Genomic DNA, 16,530 nt, shown 5'->3' with positions numbered 1-16,530 from the left:
TGAAGTGTGGAGTGGATCTCGCTTCACGTGGAAATACGTCACTGCATATGATGTGCATTTAGTCTGATTTCGTCGGAATGACAGATTTCCTAACCCTAAAAGTTGTCAACTTTAACAATTAATATCTCGCTTCGCAGGGCAGAGCGACGATTTTGTCTAAGGAAAAAGTTGTTTCTCGTTGAAAAACGTGTCGAATAAAATTTTTTAAATTTATTTTTGAGGTAGTGTAGCTATACTGAAGAATTACCAAGTTGTCAACTTTAACAATTAATATCTCGCTTCGCAGGGCAGAGCGACGATTTTGTCTAAGGAAAAAGTTGTTTCTCGTTAAAAAACGCGTCGAATGAGACTAATTTGATTGATTTTGGAGGTGATGTAGCTATTCTGAACAATTACCATTTATAGTACACCTTACCAAATTAAAAGCTCGTTTTGGCTCATGACAACCGTATCATAAGTTGCATGGACCAATATTATGCCTATGAGAACTATAATACATTGTTAGGTCAACCATAACTTACGTAGTTGAAAGAATCATAAAAATGTGGGGGGTCGGCTCCTAAAATGACTATAAATTCCAGTGTGATTGTGGTAGCTGCAACGATTTTTTTTCTATCAGCGTGGGATTATTAGCGTCCCATCGACGTTCCTCCCGAACTGCCCGCTCGAGTCGGAGTCCCGGCGCGATTTTTCAACGTTTCCCGAGGAGACATGACGCGTGCCGTAAACAATAGCTGTCCATTCCCAGCGTGATTCCTTCCGAGGCGGCGACCGTGTTCGATTCTCAAGTATTGGATATATCCGTACGACGGTCCGCGATCGATAATGTCGTACGTGTGTACGGTGCACCGCATGTTTTCGCGATGTCTACGCCAAGGTAAACCGCTGCCTCTCTCTCTCCCTCTCTTTTTAACGTCGTCGCTTGAGAAATGGTCGTACGCGAGGAGCGATCGTAAACGTCGTGTTTTCGGGCGAGGAGTCTCCCGCGTGAGGGACGGAGTAGTTTACTCTCTCGCTTTACCTCGCGAGTGAAGACGCCGCTGAGAAAATCTTGTACCGAGTATCCACGTGACGCACGCCTCTCTCATTTCTCATATCCTCGCGCTTATCTGGCTCCTTCGAGAGACCGATAGAAGTCGCCGTTTCCCAACAGTGCTCGGGAAGCATTTTGCACGCGTAAAGTACGAAGGCGCAACATTTCGCGGAAATTCCAATCGCGCCCCTTTGCCCTTTATCCGGCGCGGGATTAGCGAGGTCGCTCCAAGGAGCACCGGCCAAGTTCTCGATTCGCGACGCATAGATGTCCGTAAAATGGAAAGGTCCCTATCGCAGTTGATCCTGTCAAGAAGTCATTTCCGATTCCGCTAGAGACAAGCGGCGAGGAGGAAGGGGGTTTATTCTCTCATCGCACCTTCCGTCCCCGCGTGCATATTAATCGATCCCCTCGGCCCCGTTCGAGAGGTCCTCCGGCGAGAAAGTTCGGTCGACGATGGCAGCCCAATCTACGGAAAGGCTGCAAAAGCAAGACGCGCGCCGCCGATCGACCGACCGACTGTTCTCACCGACCGCAAACTGTGATGGACATCGTCATTAAACTCGACTTCAAGCGCACATCGTAGGTGCTCGCCTAGGCATTCTACCCCTCGCGCTCGCCCCCTACCCTGGCCCGCCGTGTATGCGTCATGTGCATGATCTGTGGACGTCGGGAGGGCTGACCGAGCTTGCACCAGGAGGTGCAGAGGTAACCGAAGAGTACGACCGAGAGAGACAGAGCGGGGGAGGGTGGGAAATCTGGGGGACTAAACCGGGGGGGGGGAGTGGGGGTGTTCTCGATATGATTAATGCCCCGCATGCGTGTTCATATGTGGAGGACAGCTGTGAGTGACTCGTGCCCCGCCCAACCACTACCGTCGACATTCGACCGAACGCACATCCACGGCAGAAGAGCGAGAGAGAGAGAGAGAGAGAGAGAGAGAGAGAGAGAGAGAGAGAGAGAGAGAGAGAGGGGTGGGAAAGAGAGAGAGGAGCGGGCTATCCTCTCCTCTCACACTGGGATATGCGCCCGAGCTACGACCACGCTACCCTCGCGTTGCAACACTGACGCGCGCGATACTCTACCTCGAATACATGACGCGTTCGACGCGTATTAACTGGCATTACGGCTATGATGTGGTATCACTCGCAACCGTGACCCGACCGCTGCCCCTCCCGGACGACCTCGCGGCCCGGCGCCGTGCCCGTTGTCTAGTTTTTAACACGATCATGCATAATGCGTTAGCAATTTCGCTCGCGCGCGGCGGCGGGAGAAAAAAAGGTGGTTCCTCGGGACCGTAGGGACAGTATTGCTTTTTGATTAATGAAAAGCGTAAGTACGCGAGATACGAAAGGAACAGACCGAGAGAGACTTCGTTTCAAGGGGTCGTTCCACTTTAACGGCCCAAAAACTTATCTTTAACAATTACCTGAGACGAAAGATCAAAAAGATTCTTAATCTACACGAGTGTCGCTACGTCCCGAACCTCAATGAATAATTTCTATTTAAAAATAACAAAATGGCGCCAGTTTGAAAAAAAGTTTCAAAAGGTACGTTTTGTTATTTTTAAATAAAAATTATCAATTGAGGCTCGGGACGTAGCGACGCCCATATAGATTAAGAATTTTCTTGATTTTTCGTTTCAGGTAAGCCTGAATGATAAAAGTCGTCGACGCAGCGGACTCGCATCTTTTTTGACACGCCGTTCGAATGGTGTAGAAAACGCTTGATTAAAAAATTGTTTAAATCGTGACAAAAATTTGTGTTATTTCAGAGCGTCCTAATAAATCCCAGAGAGATTTATTTCATCGTATGGTGTATTTACTGCGAGAAAAATGATTAAAGATGAGCACAGTTTTTGGGTAGTTAAAATGGAATGACCACTTAATGGAACGTAATCGGTGAACAATTAATAAAATGCATAAGGCTGTGATGAGAAATCACAGCTTCGACGGAACAATAGAGTAAGAGCCAAAACGGCAGGTTAATGCCTGAGTAATTTTAATTTTTAATCATTTGAACATTTTTACGTGACGTAAAACGATTCGAGCCCTCTGCCATTGTTGTAATATTATTTATAATGGCGCACTTGTTGTGCATTGTGTGAAAAATAATAATTTCCACCGAAATAACGTCACGCTTTTTGCAACGGCGTAAAAGTATCACCTTTCTTTTCCCCCCAGTGTCATTGAAATAAAGGAAATATATATCAAACGAGTGATTTTGACCGAATTGCGCGCGGGCCGGGGTGATTTATTCCACGGCGACTGGTGGCGACGTTTAATTAACCGTACGCGGCTCAAGTTCTCCCATTCTCGCGGAAGTAAGCGTTACTTCGGGTAATGCGCGCGAAAAATTATGAGTGTACGAAACGAGATTAACCGTTTCCGCGCTTTTCGTGCACCGCCCGCGTCGTCGTCACGTTCGCTTCTTTTCTTGCACTTCCGCCGCGCGCGTTTCTCGCGAAACTTTTCTCAGGGAATTGCACTGGACCGTACTACACTAGATTATACGACGGTAAGAAAAAAAAAAACTTATCGCGATCATCGCCGCACATATACATTGTGCGAGTGCATCTCTCTTTTAAAAATTAATTCGTATCATTATAAGCCACGTCGCACTCGGCGACAAGTGCAATTCGGCGCCAATTGCGATGTCGACATGGAAATGATATTATGTTTAAAATACGGAAACTTGTTTCCCCACGCATAATTTCTTTCTTTTTTATTATTTACTCCATTTAATGCTCGTCGTAAACGTAAAACATGTGAGATTGACGTTGCGCTGTCCTGCGTGGAGAGTAAAAAAGTATTATCTGATACTTGATGCAGAATTTTTACGTACATCGTTCTTCTGAAAAGAAAATGTAGAGTGCGCAAGCATGAACCTCCTACCGAGTCTTCGAAAGTCGTAAAATTTCTTATTTTGCCTCTCTTGTTATACTTTCTTTTTTATATAAAGTTTTCTCCGCTGATGCTCTCTGCGTAAATTAGAAATTGAGAGGAGCATAATATTTGCAATTGTCCACGCATTTGACAAGGTTGTACTTGCTAAATGGAAAATTACATCTCCAAGAATTTTCTCTTCGCGCTCACGTGTTGTCTGCTCTTTTCGTTTTTTTAAGAGGGACGCGCGTATATTTGTCACTTTGCGAAATATTATTTCATATATTAACAAGCGCACGCAGAAGCATCAAAAAGTAATTCACGCCACTGGTGGATAGCTGATGAAATTATTTTCTATTATCAAATTATTTTCTAAGGAACGATGCGCGCGGTATCACAACGACGTACCCGGCGATGCCCCTGTCGCATTCGCCGGGTTAATTAGAGGCTAATTACGTTCCTATGTATATCTACGGGTAGTCTTGTTATTCGCGTTAATACCTCGGCTTTCATCGCTTTTGCTCGGCATGTAGCTAGTTAAAACTTACGACGCCAACGCTAAGCTTAGCGTTCCCCTTAACTCTTCTTCCATTACACTGGTTGAGCCCAGATTTCATTTCGTCGTCAACGCAGGGCATCAATTCGTTTTACGCTGGAAAAAAAATCGCATATTCTCTTCCACTTTTCCGTTCGACTAAATCTGAATTTCCAAGGGGATGAGGAGTCTCTAAATTATTTTCAATAAGTTTATCAGATTTTCTCAAAATCGGACAGGGGAATATGCAAATACTTCTCACGGCGGGTACGAAGCGCAAATTTCTCTGACCTACCTATTGAGATCGTATTTATTTCCCGAATGTCGAAGCCAGAGAGCGGCTTTTATTTTCGTCATTCATAAAACTGGAAATGATAAAAGTCGGGGGTATAAATTATTTTCGTCATTTATAAAACTGAAAAATGATAAAAGTTGAGCAGAAAATAAATTCCCGAGTGCTTATTAAAAGTACAAACGTACGAATTCATGTATCTTAAAGAATAATACGTTTTTTTTATTAATAATTGATAAGAGTGTGAAATTGCTTGAACTATTGCGGACATGTGAAGTATTAGACAACGCTCGCATGTATCGTTTCTTTTGTTCTGTTTCGAGCAGACTTTATACGATTTCGGGCCGGTTTCTCCAACCTCTTGCTAAGCTACTAGTTAAATTACACGTCTATCTTTGTCTAACATGTAGGAAAGACATAGGTGCATATGATTTAGCAATTAGTAAACTTACCAAGAGGAACAACCGGCCCTTAATTGGGTACTGTTTCTCGGCAACAGCCGGCATACGTTGTGGAAAATGTGCCCAATTATGCTCTCGTAATAGACGCTGCCCTCTGGCTTCGCCATTCGGGAAATGGGCAAGTGAAAAACGACAAAGAAATAGAGGAACGTCCTCTATTACGAGATAAGATTCTAATACGAGATAGCAGGTTTTCAACGTCCAACATTCAACCGCAAGTCTTTTTTTCGCAACGATTACACGATCCAACAATTAATTTTCCACCAAACAGATTTCACTCCAAGGACACTAAATTCGTGGCGGAGCCGACAGACGATGCCAATTAATTTGGCAGAAACTCCGCTGTCCCATATTAGGGGCCTATCTCGTAATAGGAGACTTTCCTCTACAAATGTAGCTCACTGTAATTTTTATAATAAATAGCAATTTTCAGATTGAATTATTTTCAAAATTATCCATCGCCCCGCGCAGTCGTAGACACTTGTTGTCACACTTGGGCGTGGGTGTACACGTCACGTGTCAGACTCGTTATCGCGGTATCGAGTGGTTGGCACATACGTAACGTGACGGATAATTCCTCGAAGGAAAGAAGGTCGGGCAAACGCGTACACATTCACGGCAAACGATTCCTACCGCGGCGATCAATCTATTCGCAAGATCGACGAATTCCCCGCGATTTGTTGGCCAAAATAAATCGCGGCAGCGCATTCGACGTGGCTCACGATAAGACGCTAGGTGCCAAGCGGGCGGGATTACGAGGGATATCGAGCAGAGATCGAATTCGATTTGCAATATGCAGAAAGGGGCTCGTTCGGGCAGGGTGGGCAGAGAAGCGGGCACTTCGATTGAAAATAGTTCGGTTTCAATCTCGCCCCATCTCGGTGGTTCTCCGGAGCTCCTGAATAAACACTGACTTTCTCGCTTCACCTCACCCGGAATCAATTCTAGCGAATAACCGAGGTGTTAAGCTCACTCAAGCCGATGACGGCAACCGTCGTCGCGCGGGATACAAGAGGGATGAGGGCGAAATTTAAGGGGCTTCCTTCCCCGAAAAGAGACATTTCTAGCTTCCGGAGAGCCAGCGAGCCGCGCCGGGGAGAAAAAGCGGCGGGAAAATCTGCAACCTGCGCGCGCGACGCGACGTCGTCGCGTAAACACATCCATCATGCTACACGTTGCGGATTAGGTCCTATCTGCGGGATAGAATCTCGTTACCGACGATGATAACGTGCTCGTCACATTATTTTTTTCCCTCTCTCTCTCTCTCCCTCTCCCCCTCTCTCTCTCTCCTTATTGGCGCGAGATTCAGTATGATACGCGCAATGACGAAATATTTTCGAGCCACGCCACCCCGCCGACCTATATAACTCCCTCATACACGGGGCGAGAGGTTGAAATAGTGTTTGCCTTTGCGAAAACTCACATCAGTTCACGGAACATGTTTTCCTTGCATCATGTCGAGTTACGAGTACGCCGATTACATCGCCATAAGTGCTCCGACGCTCAACAATTTAGCGCTGCACGGGAACGGTATATATATATATATATGTACGAGTATATATAAAATAATTTCGACCTATCTCCTTCCTGGAAAAAGAATCTTATACAATTCACGGAATGAATAAAAGACAATATTACCGACAAACGAATTGTAATGATTGTTTCGCCGCGTCCTATACACTGACAAACTGATTGCAGTTACCACAATCTCACTATAATTTATAGTCATTTTAGGAGCCAACCATATTTTTATAATTCTTCCAACTACGTAAGTTATGGTTGACCTAACAATGTATTATAGTTCTCATAGACACTATATTGGTCCATGCAACTTATGATATGGTTGTCATAAACCAAAACGAGCTTTTAATTTGGTAAGGTGTACTATAAATATTGCAATAACAACCACAAGTAAAATTTCGAATAACTATATGTAATACACTGAAAAAAAAATCTGTTAGATTCAACCAGACGTCTGTTAGAAAATGGACGAATCAGAATTCCCTTTAGGATTTACCATGAAAGATATTTCATAACCAGAAGTTTGGTAGACTTTACTACAAATCTGGTAAATCCTAAAGGAAATTCTGATTCGTCCATTTTCTAACAGACGACTGGTTGAATCTACCAGATTTTTTGTTCAGTGTAGTAATTTCATTATATTCATTGGTTACATCACTTTGCACTCATAAAGAATAGTACAAGAAAGCATCTTTCAAAGAAAAGATACGTAATCTTGTACGAATGCACATAAACTGATCCGTATTTATAACACCCTAAGCGGTTTTGTACTTACGAGAGAGTCTTGTACCGCGCGTCCCTCTAGCGAAGACATTCCGAACCATTTCACTTTTGTTTACCATGCGAATAGTAAAGTGGATGATAGAAATGTAGTTAAATTTACTATTATTGTACTGGCACCTACTATATAAAACTAATTAATTTAGTTACTATTCACCATCTTAATATTTTACCAGAATAATGGTTAAGCTTCATAAATAATAGTAAAATTTTTATGCTGGTTGGCATCACTATGACTATGTGGTTGTTATTACTAATATTATAGTGATAATTACTATAAAAATGATATTCCTGACTATAATTATTTTACTATGCAATTATAGTCGCAAATACTACGCACTTTTCTCTCAGTGTAAGCGGTTTTTTACTTACGAGAGAGTCTTGTACCGCGCGTCCCTCTAGCGAAGACATTCCGAACCACTTCACTTTTGTTTACCATGCGAATAGTAAAGTGGATGATAGAAATGTAGTTAAATTTACTATTATTGTACTGGCACCTACTATATAAAACTAATTAATTTAGTTACTATTCACCATCTTAATATTTTACCAGAATAATGGTTAAAAGCTTCATAAATAATAGTAAAATTTTTATGCTGGTTGGCATCACTATGACTATGTGGTTGTTATTACTAATATTATAGTGATAATTACTATAAAAATGATATTCCTGACTATAATTATTTTACTATGCAATTATAGTCGCAAATACGAGTACGTACTTTTCTCTGTGTGTACGACATGGTTGTCGTAAAACAAGCTTTTAATTTGGTAAGGTGTACTATAAGTATTGCAAACAACCGCAAGTAAAATTTCGAATAACTATATGTAATAGTAATAATCGTTTTTATATTGGAAATAATATTCTCCGCTTTTTATTATATATACATTGCGTTCACTATGTTCATCACTTTGCACTCGTAAAGAAAGCACTTTTCAAGGAAAAGATAAGTAATCTTATACAAATATTTAAACTAATCCGTATTTCTAACACCCTGTGCGATTTTCTTCTTACGAGAAAGTCTTATACCGCGCGTTCTTCTAGTGTGGATATTCCGAACCGCTTTACTTTTGCTTACCATGTGATTAGTGAGGTGGATGATATAAATGTAGTTAAATTTACTATTATTGTGATTGTATTTAGTGTATAAAAATAATTAACTAATTTACTATTCATTACCTGGACATTTTAACAATACTAGCTAAAAGCTTATATTTTACAGTAAATTTTTTAAATAGTTGGCGTCACTGTGTGTTTATGTTGCTAGTATTATAATAATAATTACCATAAAAATGATATTCCTGACTATAATTATTTTACTATGCTATTATAGTTTCAAATACTACATATTTTGCTATCAGTGTACTGATAAGGTTGAAAATTTTATGGGTTTCTTTTAAACAGTCAAGTTTTCTTTGGGAAATTATAATTTAATTTACCTTTCCGCGCGTACGTCGTTCGCTCCTCGTAACGGAATAGCACTTTCGAGAATGGTAGATACTTCAGAATGATTTATAATAATTTTTTCCCGCGCATAAATTAAACTATGTATAAAATCCTATTTGCTATCTATTTCGGATTTTAATTTTTACAAATTGCGCGCTTTGTTAACGTGATACATCGGATAGCATATATCGCAGCTACTGTTACGTTACATGCAATGCGTCATCCCTGTGATAAAAAATATCAAGCAATCGCAAACTAAATATGTAATCTTTCATGACAAGATATTGCATTAAACGCGGACAGGTTGTACATGATGGAAGAGTCGCGTCGGGCTTGTAACAAACCGTTATTATATTTCACTCAAATGAATTTTTATTCTTGCTTATTTTTAGGACATTAAAACACAATACAACGGGAAACAGGAGATGTCCTTATTTAAGATCATTTTATATTCATGAAATATGAACTTGATATGAAAATCGCGAGTGAGAAGAACGGCAAGAACAAAAAATATTTCTGCAGCTATATAGATGCTCCCTGTCGTCGAAATAAATGGCTGTACAAGTCACGGTTTCCGACAGCGTATTCTCTAAAGTGACCCAAACTTTATCACAAATTAGGGAAGACCGGTAGTTTTCGGAAATAGCTCGGCACCTGCGTAGTGGACGTTTGTTTCGCAAATGTCGAACGTTGTGATAATTAATTTCAGTCGTTCGCAGCGTCGAAAAATAGCAATCTCGTGGTATTAATCGCTCGGTAGGTTTGCTGATTTAGCGATATGACGGGCTTAATCGTCTTCAATAAACAGAGGCACTTGATCAGCCGGACTTGGCGTGATCAGCGTGACTCTCTATTTACTTCTAATTTAATCATTGCATGACCGTCGACGGCATATAGCCCGCATCTGCATCCGACAGTGGTACAGGCACGTAGTAAATGTATAGCGACACTATAGCGACGTGCACAAATGGCTGCGCAACGTATAAATTCCGTCGCTGTCTGGGTCTCATATGGAGCGTGCCATTGAAACGTGTTTTTGCTATGAATTCGACAAATATTTGCCCGCGTGACATGGGAAGGTTGACACATGCCGTTATGGAAAAAACCGCGAGCGATAAGAGATCAATCGCGTGTACGTTATTTCGCGACGTGCAAAATTGCATAACCGGGCGCGGAAGAAAATGGCGAGGTCACAATCAATTTTCGTTTAGCGATACACGGCGAAATCAATTTAAATCGCGCCGTTATACATCGACGGCGAAATATCAATTTTTTTTTTGAGCGGGGAGGGGGAGGGGGAGCAGCACACACAGCGACATATTAGACCAGAGATCGAGTTTATTAATGGCAACCGTTGATATCGCCGCTGTTAATTTTTTTATCAAGCTTCGGCTCTCCTGCAGGGGATACGTTCCGATAGAGATCGCCTTTACGGCGCGATTTACGAATAGGCACATTAATAATTTCAACATTCATTGTCGCTTCTGCATTCGCTGGTTTACGCGCTAGTCTCTCCAGGTATTTAAGATATTTACAACGCAAGATGATATTTTCAGCCATTTTCCGGGTGTATACACAAAATGTACGACTCGGTGCAGCGTTTCGTTTCGCTGATCCTCTCCGCTCGTTCTCCATCCACCCTCCCCCCCCCCCCGCTTTAGCCTACATCTTCAGCTTGTGTTCTCCTGCAACGCGTCCTCCACCCCCGCCCCCTCCCCTCGGCCGCTCCTACGCGCGTTTGCTTCGTTTTCTCTCCGCAGTATTTCTTTGCTCTCCCGAGATCGCGCTTTTCCCGACAATTCTCCCTCCCGTCTCGGTAATAATTGAATTCGCGTTACGTCCCGGCTACCGCGCGAGGAGCCGCTAGCCGCGGCGGAAGACGCGGCCGCGATCGTGGACGTTTCGCATTTGAAATTGAGAGGAGAGGAATAATAAAAAGACAAGCGCGGCTGTGCGGAGCGCGAGGCAAGTGGCCGCGTATTGTGGCCCCTTTCGCCGTTGCGGCAATCCGATTAGACGGATCTGCGGTACGCAGCGCGGACTGCGGAAAGCTACCCTTTGATTTTGAAACTTAATTTGCTCATCGAGCGAGAACAAAGAAAGCCGCACGCCCGTTCGCGTAACGAGGCTTCGCTCTCGTCTTTAGCGCGGAATTTTCTCCCGCAATGGTATCGTCTCAGAAAATGCGATACATACGTCGTACGGCGTCGGAGCCTTAATGCGATAATTTAATGCGCCGTAAACTAATCGACAGGTGGGACTGATGAAAGAAATTATAATTTTACGATTTTAACGTACGTGCACCTGCGTAAAAACGGGAGAGGCGAATTTTCGATCGCTTTATTAATGGATTTACAAAACACGTATATTCAATTACTGTAATTAATTGAATTCGATATGCGCAATCTATGAGTACATCACATTTTATAATTTTGGTCAACGGATATAAAATTGCATCAGCGCGAAGTGGCAATAACGTATGAATAATTGTTCTTTTGCGCCATATATAAAATTGATAAATCAAACGCATTGGATTGATCTGCTATTTTTCCGCGCTTACGGCCGAATAACAGCGCGATAATTAATTATTGACTCTTTCTGAATTTCATTAACCGTATTCCGTTACGGAAAACTTATTACACCTTAAATTAATATCTGACAACTAATTTGGCATTCAACCGAAACCATCTTCAGCGGCTCGAAAACGCGAGTCAAAGTTATTTAATTACCGGGATAAAGATAGCATGGGTGGTTCTCATTTGTGCGGAAGCACCTCCTGTTAATTTCCAAACATTATATTATAACAGACTTCTTTCGAGCCTGGGCCGTTGTTGAATTTTCACAAAATCACCTTCCGTGCTCTTAATAACATCCGGCGAGTAATGCAATGAACAAAATACATAGAGAAACTAATAGCGAATTCGGTTGCTTGCACTAGTGCGCACTGAGTGCGCACTAGGGCTGGTTTACAGTCAATTCATATGTTTAAGGAGGACCCCAATCTGTTTTACCGACACTTTCGAATATAATTTTTGCGCTGGTAAATCTTTTTATTAGCTTTTATGCACAAAGTAAAGTCAGGATAAGTTGCGGACCGCATAACAGAACTTTCTCACACTTAAAACACTCGGGTCAGGAGTCTAATGAGAAAGATATTGGTATTTGAAATTTTCAATTTTTTAATCGTCAACAATTTGAAATTGGCTTTATACAATTACAAAATTCTTCCACGCGCTTGTGGTACGCGTAAAAACAAAGCGGGGGATTCACGACTTTATTCACGACAGATGACTTTAGGATCCTATATTTCGGAGCCAGTAAAATGGGTCTGTATAGCATCCACGCGGATCATTCTTCGGCTAAATAGTTTTCGAACGTGTATTTAAGACAGAGTTAAATATAAAAATTTACTGCAAACGGGCCTTAGTGTGCACTCAGCGCGCACTAGTGCGGGCAATCAAATTCGCTGTAAGATTTTCATTTGAGCAAGAAGTGCGCAAACTCATCGCTGTAACGGATGTGAAATCCATCTGCGCGATTGAATCTTTCCGCAATTATTTGGGAACTGTCCTACATACACGTGCACCAAGTCCTAGTGCACTAAGTCCCCAATCCGGCCGGTGTATCAAGTGCAGCGCGGCTGTGCACATGTGCCGCTGATCTTCTCTTTTTTTCTCAAACAAGCGCGGATAACGATTATTGCACTTTTTCCCCCGGCTATTTGGTATGCATTGTCAAACGAGAACTCCCGTGGCGAAAAAAGCGGCTTACGCGACAGCGATCGATTTAGCGCCGTTTACTTTCCCTTAACGGAAAGTTTTTTTCCCCCGCTTCTCATTGTTTGTACCGTGTACCCGTACACGGGGGCCGGAGATTGTTTTTGCTGTCCTGCGGAATCTGAAATGGGGAAAAACACCCTGTTTGTTCTTCTAGGATTTTCCGCAACGTACTCAAAACGAAAGACGGTAAATTTTCTCGCCGGCTACGCCCGCCGCGCAAAATGATTTACGCTTGACGCTGGCGTATTCCAAATATGCGATGTACACGCGAATTTCGTCATTTGCGACAAAAATTGCGTAGAGCGCAAATTCGTTTTTTACGATCACTCGTGGCACCGCGCGTCGCGCAGCACCTAAAGCTGCGTCGTTAAAATAATTTTAATGGATTAAAATATTAATTGCGCGCGTTCGCGCTGAATAACGAATTGTTTTAATACGATCATCTTCATGTATGATAGAATGCATTCATTATTTCAGCACCGTCCTTGGTCGAAGTCCTTGGGATTCAACGGAATCGTGAATATTACGCTACCGTGAGTCCAGAACGTAAGTTGAATTTTTTAATTTAACAAACAGCTTTATAATCCGCCGCTGACATTAACCACCGTTTGTAACGTAAATCATAACAGAAATAACTCGCGACAGAGAGAAAGATTTTAGTGCACGTTCGCGACCTAATTTACATAATTATCGTAATTCTCTTATAATCATTGATTAATGTTATAACAAGATCAGACAGATGCGATTTCCGATTAATATTATTCTGATAAAAAGTTACCGATTCCCGTAACTATATTCAATTTCACGGATTACGCATATATGTATATTACTCTTAAAATCACATCAAATTTTTAAACCTGTTAATTATTATTTTTTTTATAATTATCGATTGGAAATAAGTTTCCAATGATGCTTAATCGTACTTACTTTGTTATATTGGTTGCTACGTACGGGATAAAAGAAATCGCGGTCACGGAAACGGATCCTGTTAGAATAATTATTATTTTATTTAAAGGGTATATTTTTAATAAGTATTTTATTCAAATTTGCTGTCTCGCTTAAATACCGAGCTAGCTCTTCTCTGCATCAGCAGTTGTTTGAATTTTTCATGACACCCGTTTTGCGACGACACACATTTATATCAACACACAGATAAAAAATATCTCAACCCAAAAAATATTACTTCACTCAAGAAAATTATTCATTAGGTGGCTCCTAATAGCTTATTGACTTAAATTTTGAAAATAATAAACAAATTAAACCGCGCGGTTCTTTAATTTAAGTATTTATTAAATATCAAGCGTAGAGAATTTTAAATTTAAAAAAGTTTATTTTAATTCCGTAAAATGTTTACTAAGATGCAATTTTCACAGCGAGAAAAATTGGATTTCTCACTTAAGAAAAACAATCAGTTCATTTCATAAATAGTTTTCTATAATATCTCGCGAAATCTTTATTTGAATGTAGAAAATGTAACGATTTCAATTAATTTACTTAATATAATACATAGATTTACTTGAAATTTCATATTTTCATTTAAATAGAATAAATATTTGCTGCAGTAAAAAACAATCATTTTAAGTAAATCTACTTAGTTTAAAAAAATTGTTTGTCAGTGTACTTGATTATTCGTCGAATAATTATCGATCACGGATGATACGAATCGTACACGATTTGCTTCGTCTTGCCTGTCTCAGCTTCAAAGAAATAATATACATTATGTCTTGGAACAAGCTCGTGTTTCACAGACAGCTAATACCTTCATTTATAACGAACGCCCCGAGCTCTGTTTCGTATTCGTCACATTAGTAAAGTCGTATCAGTCCCAAGTCGAGTCACAAAGCACTGCTATGCGTCCTCCGAGCTGATACAAGCCATCGCTGCATAATGACAACGGGGTGAACAATGAAAGTAATATCGGCATTCATCAGTGCTACCCTTTGGCAGTTAATATCAATAGAAACGAAGGGAAAGAAGGAAGAGCGTAAAAGCGCGCTGACAGCGCGTTCTCGTTTTCTTAAAATTGTTACGCTGTCTTGTATCATCAGAGGAGAGCTCTTTTATCTCTCCAGCTCTGATAGAGCGCGGGAAAGGAAAGAAATAATCAGGAGGAAATTCTAGCTGCCTATGAACAGGTGGAAAGATATACACACAAGACTATAAAAGCTTATTATTTACTGGCCAGACAGTTCGGTGCGGTCGGAAGATTAACAGTCCGTGGGGAGGGACTTCTTAACTTTCGAAAATTCCGTCTTCGCACGGGAATAACCAAATCAATTCGCGTACCGTTAATTATTTATTACAAGCACAGTCGCGGAGAGGACTGTTATTTCTTGAGTAATTGCAAACAGGATTAAGCTCGCTCGAGTATTTTATGTAAGTTATGAACAACGACGTGTTCATAACGCCGTGATGTACCCTGCTAATGGCTGCATTTCAAACATTTGCGTGTAACGAGTTTAACATTGAGAAATTTATTTTATGGTCCGCGTCCGGGGATGCTGCGCAGTTGTATAGTTTCCACCATCCAGCCGCTATTAAACGCGCGCCCGCGGAATAAAAAGCTATTCGGCGATGTCCGAGTAATCACCACCGTAATCAGATTGCGCACGATGTAATCGGGGGCGAAAACAGGACGTGAGTTTCGCGGACTAGTCTTCCGCATAGTCGGGCTTGCGGAAGTGCGGAAACGACTTTGACGATGCTCTGATAGTTTCGTGTGACCCAAAGTTAATAACCCCGCGGCGGCGCGGCGCGGAACTTTCGCGGACAATGTTCCCGGCCGCAAATTTATAAGATTCGGTCTTATTTGAAAAGTTTATGCAATTTCGCGGTCCCCGGCACACGGCCTGTAAATATTCGGTCGAACTTGGAACTTTCCGAATAATGCAGCCGAAGAGTTTATCGAAGAGAGTGGATACTGTACGCAGAGAGATCAGATATTGGAACGAAACGAGAAATATAAATCGCCGCCAAATTGACGATTTCACCGGAAATTTTATTGAACGCCGTAAACCGGCTGTAAACTAAATAAACTGTAAATTAAGTGCGTTACGTTCATGTACCGCGTGTATCGAAATAGATGCACCGCATAATTTCTGCAGCGTGTATCGATCGTATCAAACGAACGTTTATTTTTTTTTTTAAGTACTTTGAACCTGTCGTCCGTTTAACATAATTTGATAATGAAACTTGGTGACAAATGTTCTTTCGTTGCAAACGGATTGGGTACAAGATTGATTCCTTGGTACGTGTGTGTGTGTGTGTGTGTGCGACCGAGCACAACAGCTTGAAGCTACTCGCGCTTTATTTATCATGTTTGCAGTTAGATACAAGAGGAATTTATTGCCGCGTATCGTGAAATGGATATACGGGTGATGAACTCGAATGTAATTCTCACAACTCTGTGCGTCAAATAGTGTTGTAAAAGCGAAATATTTGCCCCCCCCCCCACCCCGCGTTTTTTTCTCATATTTGACGCCAACTTTATCCGTTGAACGTTTTTATTGTCGAAATATAATTTTTGGACGAAAACGCTCTTACAGTTGTTACATCCAAAGTCAAGCGTACATACTTTGAAGCGAAAGAATCCAGCAGGACATTGAGGGAAATATTTGGCAAAGAAAGGTGGACTCGGTCCCGGGAAAAGAATTTTTTTCAACGATTTTCTCTAGCGAGCGCATCTCTGGAGGGAAGATAAACAAAAATTACTTTGAGAGAGAGAGAGAGAGAGAGAGAGAGAGAGAGAGAGAGAGAGAGAGAGAGAGAGAGAGAGAGAGAGAGAGAGAGAGAGAGAG

At 41.6% G+C, this 16,530-nt stretch overlaps 1 protein-coding gene across 1 annotated transcript in view; it reads left to right on the top strand.

Moving 5' to 3' along the window:
- LOC105564903 overlaps nucleotides 1–16,530 on the top strand; it is a 246,384-nt gene that overhangs the window by 210,326 nt on the left and 19,528 nt on the right. Inside the window, exon 5 of the mRNA XM_012017670.1 lies at nucleotides 13,211–13,279. The gene's annotated coding sequence lies outside the window, so the exon portion shown is untranslated. The remainder of the gene's footprint in view (nucleotides 1–13,210; nucleotides 13,280–16,530) is intronic.

The sequence above is a fragment of the Vollenhovia emeryi genome, unplaced genomic scaffold (genome assembly GCF_000949405.1).
Source record: "Vollenhovia emeryi isolate VEMERY1.0 unplaced genomic scaffold, V.emery_V1.0 DF939158.1, whole genome shotgun sequence".
NCBI classification, from domain to species: Eukaryota; Metazoa; Arthropoda; class Insecta; order Hymenoptera; family Formicidae; genus Vollenhovia; species Vollenhovia emeryi.
This window is presented reverse-complemented; position numbering and strand designations above follow the sequence as displayed.